Source organism: Rhinolophus sinicus, chromosome 12 (genome assembly GCF_057876585.1).
Source record: "Rhinolophus sinicus isolate RSI-liver-muscle chromosome 12, RSI-T2T, whole genome shotgun sequence".
In the NCBI taxonomy this organism is placed as follows: Eukaryota; Metazoa; Chordata; class Mammalia; order Chiroptera; family Rhinolophidae; genus Rhinolophus; species Rhinolophus sinicus.
In genome coordinates, this window is record NC_142512.1 from 622,092 (window position 1) to 645,720 (window position 23,629).

Sequence of the window (23,629 nt, forward strand, 5' to 3'; positions counted from 1 at the left end):
CCTGCGATGGCGGTGGCGGCGGCGGCGACCTAGACGCGGCTGGCTGCTGCAGGCTGACGGCCTGCCTCGGCGAAGAGCACTAAGAAGAGGGAGAGGGGGGGAGCCCTGGCCGACAGGCCTGGTGTGCGGCCGGGGATGCGAGCTTGTAGTGCTGGGCGGCTGTCCCTCCTCTGGCCAGGGGGTCCTTCGGCTGGCTGGGCGGCTGCAGGGGTTGCAGAGGGGCAAGGGGCGGCAGGGATTCGGAGGGAGGCACGCCGGGGCGGCGGCGCAAAAGGAGAGGCGAGCAAAAGCCTACAGGTATTCCCAGGCGGTCTCCCATGCAAGTACTAACCAGGCCCCTCCCTGCTTAGCTCCCGAGATCAGAGGAGATCGGGCGCGTTCAGGGTGGTATGGCCGTAGACGCTGGGACCCGGCTCCCGCGCCCCAAGAGCCTGCTCCCGGCCTGTCTCGTGAGCGCCCGCCATGCAGATGAGCCGCTCCGGTGGCGAGCATCGACCCGCGGGCCGGCTCTGCCAGCACCGCGTCCCCCCCCAGTCCGGCTCCCCGCCTCTTCCTAATGCCCCTGGCGTGGGCGGCGGGCTACTCCTGGCCGACAGCGAGGCCCCTTCGCGCCACCCGGGGCTCCATGGGACACTGCCACTTCCCTGATGGTGCCAGAAGTCGTGGAACTCTGGCATCCTGGGACTCCCCGCACCCAGACCGGCATACAACCCGCCCCCCTACCGCCACCAGGTTTACCCCCAACCGCAGCCCCAAGGCTGGTGGAGGCCTGCACCAGCAGGCAACCCTGGGCCTGGGAGTTGTGGGAGGACCCCGCGGCGGCGGCGGGGGCGGCTGCGGCGGCGGCGGCGGCGGCGGCGGCGGAGGCAGGGGAGGGTGGCGAGGTAGGCGATGGCAACCGCGTGGATGGCGCCAGGGCGGCGATGGCGGCGGCGACAATGGGGGCTTTGACAGTGGGCGCTGGGACACGGGGGCCGATGGCGGCGGCGGTGGCGGCGGGGGCTGGGGAGGGCGTGAGGGCCGTGCTGGCGGCGGAGGCCGGGAGAGCAGAGGCGGGAGTCTGAGCGAGTATGGCATTGGTGGCGGCGGGGGCTGGGGCGGGGGCGGGAAGATGGGGGTGCTGGAGGCGGGGAGAGCAGAGGAGGGAATTGAGGGAGTGCGGCAATGGCGGCAGCGGGGGCGGGGGAGGGGGAGAGGGCAGCACTGGTGGCGGAGATGGGGAGCGCGGTGCTGGCGGCCGAGGTGGGGAGAGCACAGGAGGGAGTTTGAGGGAGTTTGGCGGTGGCGGCGGCGGGGGCGGGGACAGGGGCGGGGGCGAGGGCAGCGCTGGGGGGGGGGGTGTGGGGAGCCCGGTGGTGGCGGTGGCTTTGGCGCAGGCGGCGGTGGCGGCGACCGCGCGTCGGCGAAGGATTCGCGATGACGGCCTGCGGGACCGAAGAGGACTGAGAGGAGGGTGTGGGGGGGGAGCCCTGGCCCACGGGCCTGGTGTGCGGCCGGGGCTGCCAGCTTGTAGTGCCGGGCGGCTGACCCTCTGCTGGTCAGGGGGACCTGCGGCTGGCTGGGAGGCTGCAGAGGGGCAAGGGGCGGCAGGGGTTCGGAGGGAGCCACGCCGGAGCGGCGATGCAAAAGGAGACGCTAGCAAAAGCCAACAGGTATTCCCAGGCGGTCTCCCATCCAAGTACTAACCAGGACAGACCCTGCTTCGCTTCCGAGATCAGACGAGATCTGCTGCGTTCAGGGTGGTATGGCCTTAGGCACTGGGACCCGGCTCCCGGCACTCCAAGAGCCTGCTCCCGACTTGCCTCCTGAGCGCACGCGCCATGCTGCTGGGCCGCTCGGGTGGCGAGCATGTCTGCCCGAGTGCCTCCCGCCCGCTCCCCGCCTCCTCCGGTCGCCGCTGGTGTGGGCGACGGGCTACTCCTGGCCCGCAGCGAGGCCCCTTCGCGCCCCCCAGTGGCTCCACAGGCCTCTGTCACTTCCCTGACTGTGACATATGTCTGGGCGCCCTGGCATCCTGGGACTCCCCACGCCCGGAATGGCTTTTACCACGCCCCCCTACCCCAACCCCTCTCATCCCGCCCCCAGCCCCACAACCGCACACCCCCCTTGCTGCTGTGCTGTCCCCACCACTCAGGGCCACCGAGGGGGTCGCAGGGTCCTCTCAGTCCCCTCCACCCTAGGGACGTGCAACCCAGGCCCTGGCCCTGGCCGGCCCCACCCACTGGCCCAAAGCCAGGGAGAGCCACCCGCGACCAGGGGGCAGCACCTCCAGACTGCCGCCACCCTTCGTCACACAGCCTTCTGTCTGGGCCCTCGCCCCTCATCAGCGACCGGCGTCCCGCCCGATCACTGGTCACTTCACTGGCTACACATCACCTCTCCTGACCCAGGGTGTTGAGAGAGAGGATGAGAGAAGGCCAGAGACGGAGCAAGAGGTAGGCGGAGAGAGACAGACGGGGACTGTGGGGACAGACTTGCAGAGAGCACTTTCCAGGCTCTGGGCCTCGCGTGGAGGGGTGCTGCGTGGGGGCTGCACGGACATCAGCTGTTACCGCTTGGCCATCAGCTGTTGCCAGTTGGCCATTGGCCACTGGCAGAGCTGCGGTGGCCAAGCTAGGAAGCGCGGATGGTGGACTGCAAATTGCAGAGGGGCGCGGACTGCAGTGGGCCGGCTTGGTGGGTCTGTTGGTTGGCAGAGAATCGGCCGGCAGGTTGGGGATCGGGCGGCTCCGGCTTGCCGTGTCTCCAAGCCAGCTGCCCGTGAGACATGGTGCTATGAGCCCCCTATCCGTGGCTCTGTTGGTGTTCCTTCTTGGCCTCGCCAAATCCTGGGTTCTTGTGCGGGCAGAGGGACTAGAGTCCCCGCAGGACAGGGACCAACAGACAGAACGGGGGGACAGGGGGACCGGGGGACGGGAGGACCAGGGGACAGGGGACCGGGAGACGGGTGTAAGGGGGGGGACAGGGAGAACGGTGGGACTGTAGGAACCCGGGGCGGGGGTACCGGGGGACGGGGTACCAGGAGATGGGGGAAGGGGGGCAGGGGGACAGGGCGACCGTTGGAACTGGGAGAACCGGGGGACGGGGGGTCTGGGAGACGGGGGCATGTGGGACGGGGGGAAGGGGTGACCGGAAGATGGGGGGACGGGAGTACGAGAGGGCCGGGGGGACGGGGGGACTGGGGGATGGGGGGACAAGGGGACCGGGGGACCGGGGGGACAGGGGGACTGGGTACTGGGAGACAGTGGGACCAGGGGACGGGGGGACCGGGAGATGGGGGGACACGGTACCAGGGGAAAGGGAGACCGGGGAATTGGGGGACAGGGAGACTGGGGGACTGGGGGATTGGGGGAATGAGAGGACGGTGGGACTGGCGGACGGTGGGACGGAGGGACCAGGAGACCGGTGGATGGAGGGACAGGAGTACGAGGGTACTGGGGGACGAGGGACATGGGGAGGGGGGGACCGGGAAACGGGGGAACGGGGGACCGTGAGACGGGGGGACCGGGAGATGGGGGACCTGGGGCCGGGGGGACGGGGTGACGGGGGGACCGGGAGACAGAGGGACAGGGGGACTGGAGGGTCGGGGGGACCGGGGGACGGGGGGACCGGGGGACGGGGGGACCGGGGCAACGGAGACGGGGGGGACCGGGGGAACGGCGGATGGGGGGACCAGGGGACCCGCGGACCGGGGGACCGGAGGTTGGGGGGACCGGGGGATAGGGGACCGGGCGACGGGGTGACCAGGGGCATGAATGGACTGGGGGGACGGGGGTACCAGTGGACCGGGAGATGGGGGGACCGGGGGACCGGGGACCGGGGGACGGGGGGACCGGGGGACCGGGGGTTGGGGGACTGGGGGATGAGGGGACCGGGAGATCGGGTACCGGGGAACGGGGCGACTAGGAGACGGGGGACCGCGAGACGGGGGACCGGGGACGGGGTGACCGGGAGATGGGACACCGGGAGACGGGAGACTGTGGGACGGGAGGACCGGAAGACGGGGCGAACGGAGAACTGGGGGATCGGTAGACGGGGGCCAGGGCGATGGGGGAACCGGGGGACTGGGGGACCGGGGGACCAGGGACCGGGGGTTGGGGGTCCAGGGGATGAGGGGACCGGGAGACGGGGGACCTGGGGACCGGGCGACCGGGAGACGGGGGACCGGGAGACGGGGGGATGGGTGTGCGGCCGGACCGGGAGACAGAGGGACAGGGAGATGGGGGGACCGGGGGACCGGGGGAAGGGGGTAACACTGGACGGAGGACCGGGGGACCGGAAGACCGGGCGACCGGGAGACAGGGGACCGGGAGACTGGGGACCGGGAGACGGGGCGACCGGGGAACGGGGGGACCGGTAGAAGGGCGCCTGGGCGCCGGGGGAACCGGGGGACCGGGGGACCAGGAGGCGACGGGGGACCGGGGAACGGGAGACCGGGGGTATGGGGGGACGGGGGGACCAGGCGAAGGAGGGACGGGGGGACGGGGAGACGTTGGGACTGGGGGACCGGGGGACAGGTGGACCGCGAGACGGAGGACCGGGAGACGGGGGAACGGGGGTCGGGGGACCCGGGGAGGGGGGGACCGGGAGACGAGGGAATGGGGGACGGGTGGACCAGGGGCGTGGGGGGACTGGGGGGACGGGGGAGCGGGGGACGGGGGATGGGGCACTGGGGGGACGGGGGCACCGGGGGACGGGTGGACTGGGAGAGGGTGGATGGGGGTACGGGGGAACAGGGGGATCAGGGGACGGGGGGAACAGGGGACGGGGGGGACCGGAATAGGGGGGATGGTGGAACGTGGGGACGGGGGACCCGGGAGACGGGGGACAGGAAGACGGGGAACCGGGGGAACGGAGACAGGGGTGACGGGGAGACGGGGGTACCGGGGGACGGGGGTACTGCGTGGGGCTGCACTGACATCAGCTGTTACCGCTTGGCCTTCAGCTGTTGCCAGTTGGCCATTGGACACCGGCAGAGCTGCGGTGGCCAAGCTAGGAAGCGCGGATGGTGGACTGCAAATTGCAGAGGGGCGCGGACTGCAGTGGGCCGGCTTGGTGGGTCTGTTGGTTGGCAGAGAATCGGCCAGCAGGTGGGGGATCGCGCGGCTCCGGCTTGCCGTGTCTCCAAGCCAGCCGCCCGTGAGACATGGTGCTATGAGCCCCCTATCCGTGGCTCTGTGGGTGTTCCTTCTTGGCCTCGCCAAATCCTGCGTTCTTGTGCGGGCAGAGGGACTAGAGTCCCCGCAGGACAGGGACAGACAGACAGAACGGGAGGAGGAGTAAGAGGGAGCGAGATGGAAATATACACGTATATGTACGTGTATGTGTCTAGACATACAGAGAGACATGGACAGAGACAGAGAAAGAGGGGGCAGGCACGCGGGGAGAGAGCTCCTGAGCCAGAGCCAGAACCCAACAGGCACGTCACAGAGCCAGACAGACATGGGGTGGGGGAGGGTGGGAGGGACGCACATTCGGGCACACGGACTGGGACAGACGCACTGAGGCTGTGTTGAAGTGGTGGCTTCTCCACCGGAGTGTGGTCGTGCCCGGGGCTGGGCTCCGCCAAGGAGGCATTGCCCTGGCGTTGGCAGTCACCATTGAAGCCCCCGGGGCGGGCCGCCAGGGTCTCCGGAGGGCCAGTGGGCTCTGAGCCCCGCCCAGGGACCCGCCCGCGGGAGGAGAGTGGCAGCCCCCAGGCACCCTGGTTGTGAGGATTGTGTGCCTGCGTGCCTGCTCTTCCCTTGTGGCGGTCTCCCCTGGAGTCGATGGCGCGTGGTGTGTTGGGGTGCTGCTCCCGCCGTCCCCTGGTTTGTCCCGGCTCTTTGTGCCCTTTGTGTCGGGGACACCGTGGCCGGCGGGAAGGGAGGGCTCCTGGCTCTTGTGGGAGACGGGAGGGGACGCGCGGGGGTGTGGGGAGAGGTGCCTGCCCGCGGAGACAGAAGACTCCGGTGGGGCGGGGCGGGTGGGCGTCCCGTTTGCCCGAGGACACGCCGATCCTGTGTCTCGGGGCCCAGGGGCAGGCGCAGGGATGGGCGTCCCCTGGGCTCGGGCCGAGGTGCAAAGGACCGGCACGTCCTGGGATGGAGAGAGCCTGGTGGAAGCCTGCGCCGGCAGGCAGCCCTGGGCTTGGGCGTTGGGGGTTGCGGCGGCGGCAGGGTCGGGGAGCGAGAGGGAGCCCTGCGATGGCGGTGGCGGCGGCGGCGACCTAGACGCGGCTGGCTGCTGCAGGCTGACGGCCTGCCTCGGCGAAGAGCACTAAGAAGAGGGAGAGGGGGGGAGCCCTGGCCGACAGGCCTGGTGTGCGGCCGGGGATGCGAGCTTGTAGTGCTGGGCGGCTGTCCCTCCTCTGGCCAGGGGGTCCTTCGGCTGGCTGGGCGGCTGCAGGGGTTGCAGAGGGGCAAGGGGCGGCAGGGATTCGGAGGGAGGCACGCCGGGGCGGCGGCGCAAAAGGAGAGGCGAGCAAAAGCCTACAGGTATTCCCAGGCGGTCTCCCATGCAAGTACTAACCAGGCCCCTCCCTGCTTAGCTCCCGAGATCAGAGGAGATCGGGCGCGTTCAGGGTGGTATGGCCGTAGACGCTGGGACCCGGCTCCCGCGCCCCAAGAGCCTGCTCCCGGCCTGTCTCGTGAGCGCCCGCCATGCAGATGAGCCGCTCCGGTGGCGAGCATCGACCCGCGGGCCGGCTCTGCCAGCACCGCGTCCCCCCCCAGTCCGGCTCCCCGCCTCTTCCTAATGCCCCTGGCGTGGGCGGCGGGCTACTCCTGGCCGACAGCGAGGCCCCTTCGCGCCACCCGGGGCTCCATGGGACACTGCCACTTCCCTGATGGTGCCAGAAGTCGTGGAACTCTGGCATCCTGGGACTCCCCGCACCCAGACCGGCATACAACCCGCCCCCCTACCGCCACCAGGTTTACCCCCAACCGCAGCCCCAAGGCTGGTGGAGGCCTGCACCAGCAGGCAACCCTGGGCCTGGGAGTTGTGGGAGGACCCCGCGGCGGCGGCGGGGGCGGCTGCGGCGGCGGCGGCGGCGGCGGCGGCGGAGGCAGGGGAGGGTGGCGAGGTAGGCGATGGCAACCGCGTGGATGGCGCCAGGGCGGCGATGGCGGCGGCGACAATGGGGGCTTTGACGGTGGGCGCTGGGACACGGGGGCCGATGGCGGCGGCGGTGGCGGCGGGGGCTGGGGAGGGCGTGAGGGCCGTGCTGGCGGCGGAGGCCGGGAGAGCAGAGGCGGGAGACTGAGCGAGTATGGCATTGGTGGCGGCGGGGGCTGGGGCGGGGGCGGGAAGATGGGGGTGCTGGAGGCGGGGAGAGCAGAGGAGGGAATTGAGGGAGTGCGGCAATGGCGGCAGCGGGGGCGGGGGAGGGGGAGAGGGCAGCACTGGTGGCGGAGATGGGGAGCGCGGTGCTGGCGGCCGAGGTGGGGAGAGCACAGGAGGGAGTTTGAGGGAGTTTGGCGGTGGCGGCGGCGGGGGCGGGGACAGGGGCGGGGGCGAGGGCAGCGCTGGGGGGGGGGGTGTGGGGAGCCCGGTGGTGGCGGTGGCTTTGGCGCAGGCGGCGGTGGCGGCGACCGCGCGTCGGCGAAGGATTCGCGATGACGGCCTGCGGGACCGAAGAGGACTGAGAGGAGGGTGTGGGGGGGGAGCCCTGGCCCACGGGCCTGGTGTGCGGCCGGGGCTGCCAGCTTGTAGTGCCGGGCGGCTGACCCTCTGCTGGTCAGGGGGACCTGCGGCTGGCTGGGAGGCTGCAGAGGGGCAAGGGGCGGCAGGGGTTCGGAGGGAGCCACGCCGGAGCGGCGATGCAAAAGGAGACGCTAGCAAAAGCCAACAGGTATTCCCAGGCGGTCTCCCATCCAAGTACTAACCAGGACAGACCCTGCTTCGCTTCCGAGATCAGACGAGATCTGCTGCGTTCAGGGTGGTATGGCCTTAGGCACTGGGACCCGGCTCCCGGCACTCCAAGAGCCTGCTCCCGACTTGCCTCCTGAGCGCACGCGCCATGCTGCTGGGCCGCTCGGGTGGCGAGCATGTCTGCCCGAGTGCCTCCCGCCCGCTCCCCGCCTCCTCCGGTCGCCGCTGGTGTGGGCGACGGGCTACTCCTGGCCCGCAGCGAGGCCCCTTCGCGCCCCCCAGTGGCTCCACAGGCCTCTGTCACTTCCCTGACTGTGACATATGTCTGGGCGCCCTGGCATCCTGGGACTCCCCACGCCCGGAATGGCTTTTACCACGCCCCCCTACCCCAACCCCTCTCATCCCCCCCCCCAGCCCCACAACCGCACACCCCCCTTGCTGCTGTGCTGTCCCCACCACTCAGGGCCACCGAGGGGGTCGCAGGGTCCTCTCAGTCCCCTCCAACCTAGGGACGTTCAACCCAGGCCCTGGCCCTGGCCGGCCCCACCCACTGGCCCAAAGCCAGGGAGAGCCACCCGCGACCAGGGGGCAGCACCTCCAGACTGCCGCCACCCTTCGTCACACAGCCTTCTGTCTGGGCCCTCGCCCCTCATCAGCGACCGGCGTCCCGCCCGATCACTGGTCACTTCACTGGCTACACATCACCTCTCCTGACCCAGGGTGTTGAGAGAGAGGATGAGAGAAGGCCAGAGACGGAGCAAGAGGTAGGCGGAGAGAGACAGACGGGGACTGTGGGGACAGACTTGCAGAGAGCACTTTCCAGGCTCTGGGCCTCGCGTGGAGGGGTGCTGCGTGGGGGCTGCACGGACATCAGCTGTTACCGCTTGGCCATCAGCTGTTGCCAGTTGGCCATTGGCCACTGGCAGAGCTGCGGTGGCCAAGCTGGGAAGCGCGGATGGTGGACTGCAAATTGCAGAGGGGCGCGGACTGCAGTGGGCCGGCTTGGTGGGTCTGTTGGTTGGCAGAGAATCGGCCGGCAGGTTGGGGATCGGGCGGCTCCGGCTTGCCGTGTCTCCAAGCCAGCTGCCCGTGAGACATGGTGCTATGAGCCCCCTATCCGTGGCTCTGTTGGTGTTCCTTCTTGGCCTCGCCAAATCCTGGGTTCTTGTGCGGGCAGAGGGACTAGAGTCCCCGCAGGACAGGGACCGACAGACAGAACGGGGGGACAGGGGGACCGGGGGACGGGAGGACCGGGGGACAGGGGACCGGGAGACGGGTGTAAGGGGGGGGACAGGGAGAACGGTGGGACTGTAGGAACCCGGGGCGGGGGTACCGGGGGACGGGGTACCAGGAGATGGGGGAAGGGGGGCAGGGGGACAGGGAGACCGTTGGAACTGGGAGAACCGGGGGACGGGGGGTCTGGGAGACGGGGGCATGTGGGACGGGGGGAAGGGGTGACCGGAAGATGGGGGGACGGGAGTACGAGAGGGCCGGGGGGACGTGGGGACTGGGGGATGGGGGGACAAGGGGACCGGGGGACCGGGGGGACAGGGGGACTGGGTACTGGGAGACAGTGGGACCAGGGGACGGGGGGACCGGGAGATGGGGGGACACGGTACCAGGGGAAAGGGAGACCGGGGAATTGGGGGACAGGGAGACTGGGGGACTGGGGGATTGGGGGAATGAGAGGACGGTGGGACTGGCGGACGGTGGGACGGAGGGACCAGGAGACCGGTGGATGGAGGGACAGGAGTACGAGGGTACTGGGGGACGAGGGACATGGGGAGGGGGGGACCGGGAAACGGGGGAACGGGGGACCGTGAGACGGGGGGACCGGGAGATGGGGGACCTGGGGCCGGGGGGATGGGGTGACGGGGGACCGGGAGACAGAGGGACAGGGGGACTGGAGGGTCGGGGGGACCTGGGGACGGGGGGACCGGGGGACGGGAGGACCGGGGCAACGGAGACGGGGGGGACCGGGGGAACGGCGGATGGGGGGACCAGGGGACCCGCGGACCGGGGGACCGGAGGTTGGGGGGACCGGGGGATAGGGGACCGGGCGACGGGGTGACCAGGGGCATGAATGGACTGGGGGGACGGGGGTACCAGTGGACCGGGAGATGGGGGGACCGGGGGACCGGGGACCGGGGGACGGGGGGACCGGGGGACCGGGGGTTGGGGGACTGGGGGATGAGGGGACCGGGAGATCGGGTACCGGGGAACGGGGCGACTAGGAGACGGGGGACCGCGAGACGGGGGACCGGGGACGGGGTGACCGGGAGATGGGACACCGGGAGACGGGAGACTGTGGGACGGGAGGACCGGAAGACGGGGCGAACGGAGAACTGGGGGATCGGTAGACGGGGGCCAGGGCGATGGGGAACCGGGGGACTGGGGGACCGGGGGACCAGGGACCGGGGGTTGGGGGTCCAGGGGATGAGGGGACCGGGAGACGGGGGACCTGGGGACCGGGCGACCGGGAGACGGGGGACCGGGAGACGGGGGGATGGGTGTGCGGCCGGACCGGGAGACAGAGGGACAGGGAGATGGGGGGACCGGGGGACCGGGGGAAGGGGGTAACACTGGACGGAGGACCGGGGGACCGGAAGACCGGGCGACCGGGAGACAGGGGACCGGGAGACTGGGGACCGGGAGACGGGGCGACCGGGGAACGGGGGGACCGGTAGAAGGGCGCCTGGGCGCCGGGGGAACCGGGGGACCGGGGGACCAGGAGGCGACGGGGGACCGGGGAGTGGGAGACCGGGGGTATGGGGCACGGGGGGACCAGGCGAAGGAGGGACGGGGGGACGGGGAGACGTTGGGACTGGGGGACCGGGGGACAGGTGGACCGCGAGACGGAGGACCGGGAGACGGGGGAACGGGGGTCGGGGGACCCGGGGAGGGGGGGACCGGGAGACGAGGGAATGGGGGACGGGTGGACCAGGGGCGTGGGGGGACTGGGGGGACGGGGGAGCGGGGGACGGGGGATGGGGCACTGGGGGGACGGGGGCACCGGGGGACGGGTGGACTGGGAGAGGGTGGATGGGGGTACGGGGGAACAGGGGGATCAGGGGACGGGGGGAACAGGGGACGGGGGGGACCGGAATAGGGGGGATGGTGGAACGTGGGGACGGGGGACCCGGGAGACGGGGGACAGGTAGACGGGGAACCGGGGGAACGGAGACAGGGGTGACGGGGAGACGGGGGTACCGGGGGACGGGGGTACTGCGTGGGGCTGCACTGACATCAGCTGTTACCGCTTGGCCTTCAGCTGTTGCCAGTTGGCCATTGGACACCGGCAGAGCTGCGGTGGCCAAGCTAGGAAGCGCGGATGGTGGACTGCAAATTGCAGAGGGGCGCGGACTGCAGTGGGCCGGCTTGGTGGGTCTGTTGGTTGGCAGAGAATCGGCCAGCAGGTGGGGGATCGGGCGGCTCCGGCTTGCCGTGTCTCCAAGCCAGCCGCCCGTGAGACATGGTGCTATGAGCCCCCTATCCGTGGCTCTGTGGGTGTTCCTTCTTGGCCTCGCCAAATCCTGCGTTCTTGTGCGGGCAGAGGGACTAGAGTCCCCGCAGGACAGGGACAGACAGACAGAACGGGAGGAGGAGTAAGAGGGAGCGAGATGGAAATATACACGTATATGTACGTGTATGTGTCTAGACATACAGAGAGACATGGACAGAGACAGAGAAAGAGGGGGCAGGCACGCGGGGAGAGAGCTCCTGAGCCAGAGCCAGAACCCAACAGGCACGTCACAGAGCCAGACAGACATGGGGTGGGGGAGGGTGGGAGGGACGCACATTCGGGCACACGGACTGGGACAGACGCACTGAGGCTGTGTTGAAGTGGTGGCTTCTCCACCGGAGTGTGGTCGTGCCCGGGGCTGGGCTCCGCCAAGGAGGCATTGCCCTGGCGTTGGCAGTCACCATTGAAGCCCCCGGGGCGGGCCGCCAGGGTCTCCGGAGGGCCAGTGGGCTCTGAGCCCCGCCCAGGGACCCGCCCGCGGGAGGAGAGTGGCAGCCCCCAGGCACCCTGGTTGTGAGGATTGTGTGCCTGCTCTTCCCTTGTGGCGGTCTCCCCTGGAGTCGATGGCGCGTGGTGTGTTGGGGTGCTGCTCCCGCCGTCCCCTGGTTTGTCCCGGCTCTTTGTGCCCTTTGTGTCGGGGACACCGTGGCCGGCGGGAAGGGAGGGCTCCTGGCTCTTGTGGGAGACGGGAGGGGACGCGCGGGGGTGTGGGGAGAGGTGCCTGCCCGCAGAGACAGAAGACTCCGGTGGGGCGGGGCGGGTGGGCGTCCCGTTTGCCCGAGGACACGCCGATCCTGTGTCTCGGGGCCCAGGGGCAGGCGCAGGGATGGGCGTCCCCTGGGCTCGGGCCGAGGTGCAAAGGACCGGCACGTCCTGGGATGGAGAGAGCCTGGTGGAAGCCTGCGCCGGCAGGCAGCCCTGGGCTTGGGCGTTGGGGGTTGCGGCGGCGGCAGGGTCGGGGAGCGAGAGGGAGCCCTGCGATGGCGGTGGCGGCGGCGGCGACCTAGACGCGGCTGGCTGCTGCAGGCTGACGGCCTGCCTCGGCGAAGAGCACTAAGAAGAGGGAGAGGGGGGGAGCCCTGGCCGACAGGCCTGGTGTGCGGCCGGGGATGCGAGCTTGTAGTGCTGGGCGGCTGTCCCTCCTCTGGCCAGGGGGACCTTCGGCTGGCTGGGCGGCTGCAGGGGTTGCAGAGGGGCAAGGGGCGGCAGGGATTCGGAGGGAGGCACGCCGGGGCGGTGGCGCAAAAGGAGAGGCGAGCAAAAGCCTACAGGTATTCCCAGGCGGTCTCCCATGCAAGTACTAACCAGGCCCCTCCCTGCTTAGCTCCCGAGATCAGAGGAGATCGGGCGCGTTCAGGGTGGTATGGCCGTAGACGCTGGGACCCGGCTCCCGCGCCCCAAGAGCCTGCTCCCGGCCTGTCTCGTGAGCGCCCGCCATGCAGATGAGCCGCTCCGGTGGCGAGCATCGACCCGCGGGCCGGCTCTGCCAGCACCGCGTCCCCCCCCAGTCCGGCTCCCCGCCTCTTCCTAATGCCCCTGGCGTGGGCGGCGGGCTACTCCTGGCCGACAGCGAGGCCCCTTCGCGCCACCCGGGGCTCCATGGGACACTGCCACTTCCCTGATGGTGCCAGAAGTCGTGGAACTCTGGCATCCTGGGACTCCCCGCACCCAGACCGGCATACAACCCGCCCCCCTACCGCCACCAGGTTTACCCCCAACCGCAGCCCCAAGGCTGGTGGAGGCCTGCACCAGCAGGCAACCCTGGGCCTGGGAGTTGTGGGAGGACCCCGCGGCGGCGGCGGGGGCGGCTGCGGCGGCGGCGGCGGCGGCGGCGGCGGAGGCAGGGGAGGGTGGCGAGGTAGGCGATGGCAACCGCGTGGATGGCGCCAGGGCGGCGATGGCGGCGGCGACAATGGGGGCTTTGACGGTGGGCGCTGGGACACGGGGGCCGATGGCGGCGGCGGTGGCGGCGGGGGCTGGGGAGGGCGTGAGGGCGGTGCTGGCGGCGGAGGCCGGGAGAGCAGAGGCGGGAGACTGAGCGAGTATGGCATTGGTGGCGGCGGGGGCTGGGGCGGGGGCGGGGAAGATGGCGGTGCTGGAGGCGGGGAGAGCAGAGGAGGGAATTGAGGGAGTGCGGCAATGGCGGCAGCGGGGGCGGGGGGGGGGGGGGGGAGAGGGCAGCACTGGTGGCGGAGATGGGGAGCGCGGTGCTGGCGGCCGAGGTGGGGAGAGCACAGGAGGGAGTTTGAGGGAGTTTGGCGGTGGCGGCGGCGGGGGCGGGGACAGGGGCGGGGGCGAGGGCAGCGCTGGCGGGGGGGGGGGGGGGCGGGGAGCCCGGTGGTGGCGGTGGCTTTGGCGCAGGCGGCGGTGGCGGCGACCGCGCGTCGGCGAAGGATTCGCGATGACGGCCTGCGGGACCGAAGAGGACTGAGAGGAGGGTGTGGGGGGGGAGCCCTGGCCCACGGGCCTGGTGTGCGGCCGGGGCTGCCAGCTTGTACTGCCGGGCGGCTGACCCTCTGCTGGTCAGGGCGACCTGTGGCTGGCTGGGAGGCTGCAGAGGGGCAAGGGGCGGCAGGGGTTCGGAGGGAGCCACGCCGGAGCGGCGATGCAAAAGGAGACGCTAGCAAAAGCCAACAGGTATTCCCAGGCGGTCTCCCATCCAAGTACTAACCAGGACAGACCCTGCTTCGCTTCCGAGATCAGACGAGATCTGCTGCGTTCAGGGTGGTATGGCCTTAGGCACTGGGACCCGGCTCCCGGCACTCCAAGAGCCTGCTCCCGACTTGCCTCCTGAGCGCACGCGCCATGCTGCTGGGCCGCTCGGGTGGCGAGCATGTCTGCCCGAGTGCCTCCCGCCCGCTCCCCGCCTCCTCCGGTCACCGCTGGTGTGGGCGGCGGGCTACTCCTGGCCCGCAGCGAGGCCCCTTCGCGCCCCCCAGTGGCTCCACAGGCCTCTGTCACTTCCCTGACTGTGACATATGTCTGGGCGCCCTGGCATCCTGGGACTCCCCACGCCCGGAATGGCTTTTACCACGCCCCCCTACCCCAACCCCTCTCATCCCTCTCCCAGCCCCACAACCGCACACCCCCCTTGCTGCTGTGTTGTCCCCACCACTCAGGGCCACCGAGGGGGTCGCAGGGTCCTCTCAGTCCCCTCCACCCTAGGGACGTGCAACCCAGGCCCTGGCCCTGGCCGGCCCCACCCACTGGCCCAAAGCCTGGGAGAGCCACCCGCGACCAGGGCGCAGCACATCCAGACTGCCGCCACCCTTCGTCACACAGCCTTCTGTCTGGGCCCTCGCCCCTCATCAGCGACCGGCGTCCCGCCCGATCACTGGTCACTTCACTGGCTACACATCACCTCTCCTGACCCAGGGTGTTGAGAGAGAGGATGAGAGAAGGCCAGAGACGGAGCAAGAGGTAGGCGGAGAGAGACAGACGGGGACTGTGGGGACAGACTTGCAGAGAGCACTTTCCAGGCTCTGGGCCTCGCGTGGAGGGGTGCTGCGTGGGGGCTGCACGGACATCAGCTGTTACCGCTTGGCCATCAGCTGTTGCCAGTTGGCCATTGGCCACTGGCAGAGCTGCGGTGGCCAAGCTAGGAAGCGCGGATGGTGGACAGCAATTGCAGAGGGGCGCGGACTGCAGTGGGCCGGCTTGGTGGGTCTGTTGGTTGGCAGAGAATCGGCCGGCAGGTTGGGGATCGGGCGGCTCCGGCTTGCCGTGTCTCCAAGCCAGCTGCCCGTGAGACATGTTGCTATGAGCCCCCTATCCGTGGCTCTGTTGGTGTTCCTTCTTGACCTCGCCAAATCCTGGGTTCTTGTGCGGGCAGAGGGACTAGAGTCCCCGCAGGACAGGGACAGACAGACAGAACGGGGGGACAGGGGGACCAGGGGACGGGAAGACCGGGGGACAGGGGACCGGAGACGGGTGTAAGGGGGGGGACAGGGAGAACGGTGGGACTGTAGGAACCCGGGGCGGGGGTACCGGGGGACGGGGTACCAGGAGATGGGGGAAGGGGGCAGGGGGACAGGGAGACCGTTGGAACTGGGAGAACCGGGGGACGGGGGGTCTGGGAGACGGGGGCATGTGGGACGGGGGGAAGGGGTGACCGGAAGAATGGGGGACGGGAGTACGAGAGGGCCGGGGGGACGGGGGGACTGGGGGATGGGGGGACAAGGGGACCGGGGGACCGGGGGGACAGGGGGACTGGGTACTGGGAGACAGTGGGACCAGGGGACGGGGGGACCGGGAGATGGGGGGACACGGTACCAGGGGAAAGGGAGACCGGGGAATTGGGGGACAGGGAGACTGGGGGACTGGGGGATTGGGGGAATGAGAGGACGGTGGGACTGGCGGACGGTGGGACGGAGGGACCAGGAGACCGGTGGATGGAGGGACAGGAGTACGAGGGTACTGGGGGACGAGGGACATGGGGAGGGGGGGACCGGGAAACGGGGGAACGGGGGACCGGGAGACGGGGGGACCGGGAGATGGGGGACCTGGGGCCGGGGGGACGGGGTGACGGGGGACCGGGAGACAGAGGGACAGGGGGACTGGAGGGTCGGGGGGACCGGGGGACGGGGGGAACGGGGGACGGGAGGACCGGGGCAACGGAGACAGGGGGACCGGGGGAACGGCGGATGGGGGGACCAGGGGACCCGCGGACCGGGGGACCGGAGGTTGGGGGGACCGGGGGATAGGGGACCGGGCGACGGGGTGACCAGGGGCATGAATGGACTGGGGGGACGGGGGTACCAGTGGACCGGGAGATGGGGGGACCGGGGGACCGGGGACCGGGGGACGGGGGGACCGGGGGACCGGGGGTTGGGGGACTGGGGGATGAGGGGACCGGGAGATCGGGTACCGGGGAACGGGGCGACTAGGAGACGGGGGACCGCGAGATGGGGGACCGGGGACGGGGTGACCGGGAGATGGGACACCGGGAGACGGGAGACTGTGGGACGGGAGGACCGGAAGACGGGGCGAACGGAGAACTGGGGGATCGGTAGACGGGGGCCAGGGCGATGGGGGAACCGGGGGACTGGGGGACCGGGGGACCAGGGACCGGGGGTTGGGGGTCCAGGGGATGAGGGGACCGGGAGACGGGGGACCTGGGGACCGGGCGACCGGGAGACGGGGGACCGGGAGACGGGGGGATGGGTGTGCGGCCGGACCGGGAGACAGAGGGACAGGGAGATGGGGGGACCGGGGGACCGGGGGAAGGGGGTAACACTGGACGGAGGACCGGGGGACCGGAAGACCGGGCGACCGGGAGACAGGGGACCGGGAGACTGGGGACCGGGAGACGGGGCGACCGGGGAACGGGGGGACCGGTAGAAGGGCGCCTGGGCGCCGGGGGACCCGGGGGACCGCGGGACCAGGAGACGGGGGACCGGGGAACGGGAGACCGGGGGTATGGGGGGACGGGGGGACCAGGCGAAGGAGGGACGGGGGGACGGGGAGACGTTGGGACTGGGGGACCGGGGGACAGGTGGACCGCGAGACGGAGGACCGGGAGACGGGGGAACGGGGGTCGGGGGACCCGGGGAGGGGGGGACCGGGAGACGAGGGAATGGGGGACGGGTGGACCAGGGGCGTGGGGGGACTGGGGGGACGGGGGAGCGGGGGACGGGGGATGGGGCACTGGGGGGACGGGGGCACCGGGGGACGGGTGGACTGGGAGAGGGTGGATGGGGGTACGGGGGAACAGGGGGATCAGGGGACGGGGGGAACAGGGGACGGGGGGGACCGGAATAGGGGGGATGGTGGAACGTGGGGACGGGGGACCCGGGAGACGGGGGACAGGAAGACGGGGAACCGGGGGAACGGAGACAGGGGTGACGGGGAGACGGGGGTACCGGGGGACGGGGGTACTGCGTGGGGCTGCACTGACATCAGCTGTTACCGCTTGGCCTTCAGCTGTTGCCAGTTGGCCATTGGACACCGGCAGAGCTGCGGTGGCCAAGCTAGGAAGCGCGGATGGTGGACTGCAAATTGCAGAGGGGCGCGGACTGCAGTGGGCCGGTTTGGTGAGTCTGTTGGTTGGCAGAGAATCGGCCAGCAGGTGGGGGATCGGGCGGCTCCGGCTTGCCGTGTCTCCAAGCCAGCCGCCCGTGAGACATGGTGCTATGAGCCCCCTATCCGTGGCTCTGTGGGTGTTCCTTCTTGGCCTCGCCAAATCCTGCGTTCTTGTGCGGGCAGAGGGACTAGAGTCCCCGCAGGACAGGGACAGACAGACAGAACGGGAGGAGGAGTAAGAGGGAGCGAGATGGAAATATACACGTATATGTACATGTATGTGTCTAGACATACAGAGAGACATGGACAGAGACAGAGAAAGAGGGGGCAGGCACGCGGGGAGAGAGCTCCTGAGCCAGAGCCAGAACCCAACAGGCACGTCACAGAGCCAGACAGACATGGGGTGGGGGAGGGTGGGAGGGACGCACATTCGGGCACACGGACTGGGACAGACGCACTGAGGCTGTGTTGAAGTGGTGGCTTCTCCACCGGAGTGTGGTCGTGCCCGGGGCTGGGCTCCGCCAAGGAGGCATTGCCCTGGCGTTGGCAGTCACCATTGAAGCCCCCGGGGCGGGCCGCCAGGGTCTCCGGAGGGCCAGTGGGCTCTGAGCCCCGCCCAGGGACCCGCCCGCGGGAGGAGAGTGGCAGCCCCCAGGCACCCTGGTTGTGAGGATTGTGTGCCTGCGTGCCTGCTCTTCCCTTGTGGCGGTCTCCCCTGGAGTCGATGGCGCGTGGTGTGTTGGGGTGCTGCTCCCGCCGTCCCCTGGTTTGTCCCGGCTCTTTGTGCCCTTTGTGTCGGGGACACCGTGGCCGGCGGGAAGGGAGGGCTCCTGGCTCTTGTGGGAGAAGGGAGGGGACGCGCGGGGGTGTGGGGAGAGGTGCCTGCCCGCGGAGACAGAAGACTCCGGTGGGGCGGGGCGGGTGGGCGTCCCGTTTGCCCGAGGACACACAGATCCTGTGTCTCGGGGCCCAGGGGCAGGCGCAGGGATGGGCGTTCCCTGGGCTCGGGCCGAGGTGCAAAGGACCGGCACGTCCTGGGATGGAGAGAACCTGGTGGAAGCCTGCGCCGGCAGGCAGCCCTGGGCTTGGGTGTTGGGGGTTGCGGCGGCGGCAGGGTCGGGGAGCGAGAGGGAGCCCTGCGATGGCGGTGGCGGCGGCGGCGACCTAGACGCGGCTGACTGCTGCAGGCTGACGGCCTGCCTCGGCGAAGAGCACTAAGAAGAGGGAGAGGGGGGGAGCCCTGGCCGACAGGCCTGGTGTGCGGCCGGGGATGCGAGCTTGTAGTGCTGGGCGGCTGTCCCTCCTCTGGCCAGGGGGACCTTCGGCTGGCTGGGCGGCTGCAGGGGTTGCAGAGGGGCAAGGGGCGGCAGGGATTCGGAGGGAGGCACGCCGGGGCGGCGGCGCAAAAGGAGAGGCGAGCAAAAGCCTACAGGTATTCCCAGGCGGTCTCCCATGCAAGTACTAACCAGGCCCCTCCCTGCTTAGCTCCCGAGATCAGAGGAGATCGGGCGCGTTCAGGGTGGTATGGCCGTAGACGCTGGGACCCGGCTCCCGCGCCCCAAGAGCCTGCTCCCGGCCTGTCTCGTGAGCGCCCGCCATGCAGATGAGCCGCTCCGGTGGCGAGCATCGACCCGCGGGCCGGCTCTGCCAGCACCGCGTCCCCCCCCAGTCCGGCTCCCCGCCTCTTCCTAATGCCCCTGGCGTGGGCGGCGGGCTACTCCTGGCCGACAGCGAGGCCCCTTCGCGCCACCCGGGGCTCCATGGGACACTGCCACTTCCCTGATGGTGCCAGAAGTCGTGGAACTCTGGCATCCTGGGACTCCCCGCACCCAGACCGGCATACAACCCGCCCCCCTACCGCCACCAGGTTTACCCCCAACCGCAGCCCCAAGGCTGGTGGAGGCCTGCACCAGCAGGCAACCCTGGGCCTGGGAGTTGTGGGAGGACCCCGCGGCGGCGGCGGGGGCGGCTGCGGCGGCGGCGGCGGCGGCGGCGGAGGCAGGGGAGGGTGGCGAGGTAGGCGATGGCAACCGCGTGGATGGCGCCAGGGCGGCGATGGCGGCGGCGACAATGGGGGCTTTGACGGTGGGCGCTGGGACACGGGGGCCGATGGCGGCGGCGGTGGCGGCGGGGGCTGGGGAGGGCGTGAGGGCGGTGCTGGCGGCGGAGGCCGGGAGAGCAGAGGCGGGAGACTGAGCGAGTATGGCATTGGTGGCGGCGGGGGCTGGGGCGGGGGCGGGGAAGATGGCGGTGCTGGAGGCGGGGAGAGCAGAGGAGGGAATTGAGGGAGTGCGGCAATGGCGGCAGCGGGGGCGGGGGGGGGGGGAGAGGGCAGCACTGGTGGCGGAGATGGGGAGCGCGGTGCTGGCGGCCGAGGTGGGGAGAGCACAGGAGGGAGTTTGAGGGAGTTTGGCGGTGGCGGCGGCGGGGGCGGGGACAGGGGCGGGGGCGAGGGCAGCGCTGGCGGGGGGGGGGGGGGGGGAGCCCGGTGGTGGCGGTGGCTTTGGCACAGGCGGCGGTGGCGGCGACCGCGCGTCTGCGAAGGATTCGCGATGACGGCCTGCGGGACCGAAGAGGACTGAGAGGAGGGTGTGGGGGGGGAGCCCTGGCCCACGGGCCTGGTGTGCGGCCGGGGCTGCCAGCTTGTACTGCCGGGCGGCTGACCCTCTGCTGGTCAGGGCGACCTGCGGCTGGCTGGGAGGCTGCAGAGGGGCAAGGGGCGGCAGGGGTTCGGAGGGAGCCACGCCGGAGCGGCGATGCAAAAGGAGACGCTAGCAAAAGCCAACAGGTATTCCCAGGCGGTCTCCCATCCAAGTACTAACCAGGACAGACCCTGCTTCGCTTCCGAGATCAGACGAGATCTGCTGCGTTCAGGGTGGTATGGCCTTAGGCACTGGGACCCGGCTCCCGGCACTCCAAGAGCCTGCTCCCGACTTGCCTCCTGAGCGCACGCGCCATGCTGCTGGGCCGCTCGGGTGGCGAGCATGTCTGCCCGAGTGCCTCCCGCCCGCTCCCCGCCTCCTCCGGTCGCCGCTGGTGTGGGCGGCGGGCTACTCCTGGCCCGCAGCGAGGCCCCTTCGCGCCCCCCAGTGGCTCCACAGGCCTCTGTCACTTCCCTGACTGTGACATATGTCTGGGCGCCCTGGCATCCTGGGACTCCCCACGCCCGGAATGGCTTTTACCACGCCCCCCTACCCCAACCCCTCTCATCCCCCCCCCAGCCCCACAACCGCACACCCCCCTTGCTGCTGTGCTGTCCCCACCACTCAGGGCCACCGAGGGGGTCGCAGGGTCCTCTCAGTCCCCTCCACCCTAGGGACGTGCAACCCAGGCCCTGGCCCTGGCCGGCCCCACCCACTGGCCCAAAGCCAGGGAGAGCCACCCGCGACCAGGGGGCAGCACCTCCAGACTGCCGCCACCCTTCGTCACACAGCCTTCTGTCTGGGCCCTCGCCCCTCATCAGCGACCGGCGTCCCGCCCGATCACTGGTCACTTCACTGGCTACACATCACCTCTCCTGACCCAGGGTGTTGAGAGAGAGGATGAGAGAAGGCCAGAGACGGAGCAAGAGGTAGGCGGAGAGAGACAGACGGGGACTGTGGGGACAGACTTGCAGAGAGCACTTTCCAGGCTCTGGGCCTCGCGTGGAGGGGTGCTGCGTGGGGGCTGCACGGACATCAGCTGTTACCGCTTGGCCATCAGCTGTTGCCAGTTGGCCATTGGCCACTGGCAGAGCTGCGGTGGCCAAGCTAGGAAGCGCGGATGGTGGACTGCAAATTGCAGAGGGGCGCGGACTGCAGTGGGCCGGCTTGGTGGGTCTGTTGGTTGGCAGAGAATCGGCCGGCAGGTTGGGGATCGGGCGGCTCCGGCTTGCCGTGTCTCCAAGCCAGCTGCCCGTGAGACATGGTGCTATGAGCCCCCTATCCGTGGCTCTGTTGGTGTTCCTTCTTGGCCTCGCCAAATCCTGGGTTCTTGTGCGGGCAGAGGGACTAGAGTCCCCGCAGGACAGGGACCGACAGACAGAACGGGGGGACAGGGGGACCGGGGGACGGGAGGACCGGGGGACAGGGGACCGGGAGACGGGTGTAAGGGGGGGGACAGGGAGAACGGTGGGACTGTAGGAACCCGGGGCGGGGGTACCGGGGGACGGGGTACCAGGAGATGGGGGAAGGGGGGCAGGGGGACAGGGAGACCGTTGGAACTGGGAGAACCGGGGGACGGGGGGTCTGGGAGACGGGGGCATGTGGGACGGGGGGAAGGGGTGACCGGAAGATGGGGGGACGGGAGTACGAGAGGGCCGGGGGGACGGGGGGACTGGGGGATGGGGGGACAAGGGGACCGGGGGACCGGGGGGACAGGGGGACTGGGTACTGGGAGACAGTGGGACCAGGGGACGGGGGGACCGGGAGATGGGGGGACACGGTACCAGGGGAAAGGGAGACCGGGGAATTGGGGGACAGGGAGACTGGGGGACTGGGGGATTGGGGGAATGAGAGGACGGTGGGACTGGCGGACGGTGGGACGGAGGGACCAGGAGACCGGTGGATGGAGGGACAGGAGTACGAGGGTACTGGGGGACGAGGGACATGGGGAGGGGGGGACCGGGAAACGGGGGAACGGGGGACCGTGAGACGGGGGGACCGGGAGATGGGGGACCTGGGGCCGGGGGGACGGGGTGACGGGGGGACCGGGAGACAGAGGGACAGGGGGACTGGAGGGTCGGGGGGACCGGGGGACGGGGGGACCGGGGGACGGGGGGACCGGGGCAACGGAGACGGGGGGGACCGGGGGAACGGCGGATGGGGGGACCAGGGGACCCGCGGACCGGGGGACCGGAGGTTGGGGGGACCGGGGGATAGGGGACCGGGCGACGGGGTGACCAGGGGCATGAATGGACTGGGGGGACGGGGGTACCAGTGGACCGGGAGATGGGGGGACCGGGGGACCGGGGACCGGGGGACGGGGGGACCGGGGGACCGGGGGTTGGGGGACTGGGGGATGAGGGGACCGGGAGATCGGGTACCGGGGAACGGGGCGACTAGGAGACGGGGGACCGCGAGACGGGGGACCGGGGACGGGGTGACCGGGAGATGGGACACCGGGAGACGGGAGACTGTGGGACGGGAGGACCGGAAGACGGGGCGAACGGAGAACTGGGGGATCGGTAGACGGGGGCCAGGGCGATATGGGAACCGGGGGACTGGGGGACCGGGGGACCAGGGACCGGGGGTTGGGGGTCCAGGGGATGAGGGGACCGGGAGACGGGGGACCTGGGGACCGGGCGACCGGGAGACGGGGGACCGGGAGACGGGGGGATGGGTGTGCGGCCGGACCGGGAGACAGAGGGACAGGGAGATGGGGGGACCGGGGGACCGGGGGAAGGGGGTAACACTGGACGGAGGACCGGGGGACCGGAAGACCGGGCGACCGGGAGACAGGGGACCGGGAGACTGGGGACCGGGAGACGGGGCGACCGGGGAACGGGGGGACCGGTAGAAGGGCGCCTGGGCGCCGGGGGAACCGGGGGACCGGGGGACCAGGAGGCGACGGGGGACCGGGGAACGGGAGACCGGGGGTATGGGGGGACGGGGGGACCAGGCGAAGGAGGGACGGGGGGACGGGGAGACGTTGGGACTGGGGGACCGGGGGACAGGTGGACCGCGAGACGGAGGACCGGGAGACGGGGGAACGGAGGTCGGGGGACCCGGGGAGGGGGGGACCGGGAGACGAGGGAATGGGGGACGGGTGGACCAGGGGCGTGGGGGGACTGGGGGGACGGGGGAGCGGGGGACGGGGGATGGGGCACTGGGGGGACGGGGGCACCGGGGGACGGGTGGACTGGGAGAGGGTGGATGGGGGTACGGGGGAACAGGGGGATCAGGGGACGGGGGGAACAGGGGACGGGGGGGACCGGAATAGGGGGGATGGTGGAACGTGGGGACGGGGGACCCGGGAGACGGGGGACAGGAAGACGGGGAACCGGGGGAACGGAGACAGGGGTGACGGGGAGACGGGGGTACCGGGGGACGGGGGTACTGCGTGGGGCTGCACTGACATCAGCTGTTACCGCTTGGCCTTCAGCTGTTGCCAGTTGGCCATTGGACACCGGCAGAGCTGCGGTGGCCAAGCTAGGAAGCGCGGATGGTGGACTGCAAATTGCAGAGGGGCGCGGACTGCAGTGGGCCGGCTTGGTGGGTCTGTTGGTTGGCAGAGAATCGGCCAGCAGGTGGGGGA

The 23,629-nt window shown here is 71.0% G+C and overlaps 8 pseudogenes; all 8 read right to left on the bottom strand.

Annotated features, from left to right (window-relative positions):
* Positions 1-281: 281 nt before the first annotated feature.
* LOC148756182 (5S ribosomal RNA) lies at positions 282-401 on the bottom strand (annotated as a pseudogene).
* A 1,235-nt stretch (positions 402-1,636) lies between these two features.
* On the bottom strand, positions 1,637-1,756 carry LOC148756183 (5S ribosomal RNA; annotated as a pseudogene).
* A 4,704-nt stretch (positions 1,757-6,460) lies between these two features.
* LOC148756184 (5S ribosomal RNA) lies at positions 6,461-6,580 on the bottom strand (annotated as a pseudogene).
* A 1,235-nt stretch (positions 6,581-7,815) lies between these two features.
* LOC148756185 (5S ribosomal RNA) lies at positions 7,816-7,935 on the bottom strand (annotated as a pseudogene).
* A 4,694-nt stretch (positions 7,936-12,629) lies between these two features.
* LOC148756186 (5S ribosomal RNA) lies at positions 12,630-12,749 on the bottom strand (annotated as a pseudogene).
* Positions 12,750-13,995: 1,246 nt separating this feature from the next.
* On the bottom strand, positions 13,996-14,115 carry LOC148756187 (5S ribosomal RNA; annotated as a pseudogene).
* A 4,696-nt stretch (positions 14,116-18,811) lies between these two features.
* Positions 18,812-18,931, bottom strand: LOC148756188 (5S ribosomal RNA; annotated as a pseudogene).
* A 1,236-nt stretch (positions 18,932-20,167) lies between these two features.
* LOC148756189 (5S ribosomal RNA) lies at positions 20,168-20,287 on the bottom strand (annotated as a pseudogene).
* Positions 20,288-23,629: the final 3,342 nt, after the last annotated feature.